The sequence below is a fragment of the Suricata suricatta genome, chromosome 4, assembly GCF_006229205.1.
Source record: "Suricata suricatta isolate VVHF042 chromosome 4, meerkat_22Aug2017_6uvM2_HiC, whole genome shotgun sequence".
NCBI classification, from domain to species: Eukaryota; Metazoa; Chordata; class Mammalia; order Carnivora; family Herpestidae; genus Suricata; species Suricata suricatta.
Window position 1 is genome coordinate 123786565 of NC_043703.1, and position 3254 is coordinate 123789818.

A 3254-nucleotide genomic window follows, 5' to 3' on the forward strand; every position below is an offset into this window, starting at 1 on the left:
CTGTCTCTCCTTCCTTAGCATGTCGCTTATATAGTTGACTCTTGAACAATATGGTAGTTAGAGTCTCTACAACCCACTGCTCCCTGCACAACTGAAAATTTACATAAAACTTATGATCCCAAAACAACTACTAATAGTCTGTTGTTGACTGGAAGCTTTACAGTGACATAAACAGTCCATTAACACATATTTTGTATATGTATTATACACTATATTCTTACAATAAGGTAAGCAAGGGAAAGAAAATGTTATTAAGAAAATCATAAAGAAGAAAAAATAAATGTATAGTACTGCACTGTAAATTATCCATGTATAACTGGACCTGTGCAGTTCAAACCTGTGTTGTTCAAGGGTCAACTGAATTTGGTAATTTTTGTTTGTGTTGCTTTTATTTTTTAACTCTTTTTTGGGGGAACAGGAAGTAGGTTTTATTGGTAGATTAGGTTTGAGCAGTGACTGAAGCTGATGACTTTAAGAATGTAGGGCCTGCCATTTCTCTATATTCACAATTAGAATATATTTGACTCCACAGCCATCCACAATGAACTTCTTTTCAGCCACCATGTCTTCAAATTCATCCATGTTAAACTTAGTAAAGCCACTCTTCTTGGAAATATGGGCCTTCTAGCAGCCAGATAACTTGAATTTCACCCTGCATAAGACCTCAATCCTTCTTTTGTGGTGTGAAACTGGTGGATCTGGTGCCTTGGCCAGTGGGGTTCCTGGCCACTGTAGTCTGGGGTCAAAGGCACCCCACAGACCTGTCTGGGACTGGAATAGCAAGAACTTTAAGTCAGACATAAATGTCCAATGGAGAAGTCTGTTTGCATGTACTTGGGGCAACCCATAATGAACAACAGACTGCAGGTACTACTAAGAAAGCTGCTGTATGCAGTCGTTAGACATCTGGGAAAAGGGCCTGGTCAGCTTACTTGGCTGAAGTTTGTTGCTGTTTTGTTTTCTTTTGGTGTTGTTTTTTAATGCTTTTAGTGTTTGTCCTAGAGTTTGCAATATGTATATTTTACACGCTAATCCAAGCCCGCTTTTAAATAATAAGATGCACATAATGGGCAGTGTGAGTACCTTATAATAACAAAATAATCCTAATTTCTCCTCCTGTCCCTTATATCATTGTTATTATTCATTTCACTTAAGCATAAGGTTATGTAATCAAATACATTTTTGGTATTATTATAATTAATACACTGTTATCTGATCAATTAATCAGAAAAATACTTTTTATTTAACTTTACCTATTAATTCCTTGATGCTATTTCTTTTTTTTTTTTTGCATTTATCCAAGTTTCTTACCTTTATTTTTTCTTTCTCTAGAGAATTTATTTTAACATTTATTGCAAAGCAGGTCTACTGCCAACAAATACCCCTCAATCTTTGTCTGAAAAAGTGTCTCCTTTATTTCTTTTTCACTTTTGAAGAATAATTTCCAAATTGGTAGTCTTTTTCCCCACCTATACTTTAGTTATGAGTGCAATTCTAATATATATGTCCCACTATAGGTAAGGAGTTTATTTTTCCCCATGTCAATTTTTCTACGGATTATTTCTATGCATCTGTTTTTTTATAATTTGAAATGAAATTCCGGGTGTAGTTTTTGAGGGGCATTTACCCTGCCCAGTAGGATTCCTGAGATCTCTGGATCTCTGAGATTCCTGGATATGTGGTCTTGTGTTTGATATTAATTTGGGGGAATTCTCAGATATTATTATTTTGCATATTCTGGTGTTTTGTTTTATTTTTCTTCTTCTGGTAGTCCTATTATGTGCATGCTACACATTTTTCTTTGTCCCACAGTCCTTGGATAACCTGGTCTGTTTTGTTTTGATTTGATTTTTTAGTCTTTGTTCTCTTCTTTTTGGCTTTCAAGGTTCATTGATGTATCTTCTAATTTAAGATTCTTTCTTCAACTATGTCCTGTGTACTATTGGAGGAATTCTCATAGTGTTTTATCTATCTCTCTGTTTGTTTTTGAAGTCTATTTATTTATTTTGAGAGAGAAAGAGAGAGTTACAGAGAGAGAGAAAGTGGGAAAGGGGCAGAGAGAGAGGGGAACAGACAATCACAAGCAGGCTCCACTCTAATAGTGCTGACTCAGCTCAAACTCATAAACCACAACATCATGACCTGAGATGAAATCAAGAGTCAGAAGCTTAAGGGACTGAGCCCTACAGGTAACCTGGGACTTTGTGCCTCTTAATCCCCTTCACTAATTTTGCCTGTTCCTCTACCACTCTCCCCTCTGGCAATCACCAGTTTGTTCTCTAAATTTATGAATCTGGTTGTTGTTATTTTTGCTATTGTTCTTGTTGTCTTTTTTTATTTAGATTCCACATACAAGTGAAATCATATGGTATTTTATTTTCTCTGATGGACTTATTTCATTTAGTATTATAGTCTCTAGGACAATCCTTATTGTTGCAATTGGCAAGATTTCTTTCTATGTCTGAATACTATTCCATTGTATATGTACATCCCACAGTTTTTTATCCATTTATCTATAGATGGACACTTAGGTTGCTTCCATATCTTGGCCACTGTAAAAAATGCTGCAATCTATCATATTTCTATACACTAATGACAAATTAGCAGAAAGAGAAATTAAGAAAACAATCCAATTCACAAAATTGCATTAAAAGAGACCTAAGATTAAAATTAACCAAGGATATGAAAGTCTTATACTCTGAAACTTATTAAGAAATTGATGAAAAAATTTAAGATGTTACAAATGAATGGGAAGATATTTCACAGTCGTTTTAAATTCTTAATCTGATAATTCCCATATTTCTGCTGTATCTGGTTCTGATGCTTATTTTGTCTCTCTAAATTGTGCTTGTTTGTTTTTTAACCTTTTGGATTACTTTGTAATTTTTTTCTTGATTGTGGGACTTGATATACTGGATAAAGGAACTGCTGTAAATAGGCCTTAAGTAATGTTGTGTGAGGTGTGATGGGAGGGAAAGTGTTCTCTGGTCCTACAAGTAGGTCTATTGTTGAGTCCATTCCTTTGGCCTATGAACTTCTCAAGTGTTTGCCAGTGTTTTCTTTGTTTTTATGCATTTGTTTGTTTGTTTGCTTTGCCTCCGGTTAAGTGAGCAGGACAGCTAGAGAGGGCAGGAATTGGGTGTTCCCCTTTCACCACATCAGTCAGGCTGTGATAATAACCTGTCAAGTTAGGCTCTGGTTATTTGGTTTCTCCTGTGGGCAGGCCTTGTTAAGAACACAGTGTCATTCAGTAT

General features: G+C 35.4%; 1 pseudogene; it reads right to left on the reverse strand.

Moving 5' to 3' along the window:
* Nucleotides 1–818: 818 nt before the first annotated feature.
* On the reverse strand, nt 819–942 carry LOC115290963 (annotated as a pseudogene).
* Nucleotides 943–3254: the final 2312 nt, after the last annotated feature.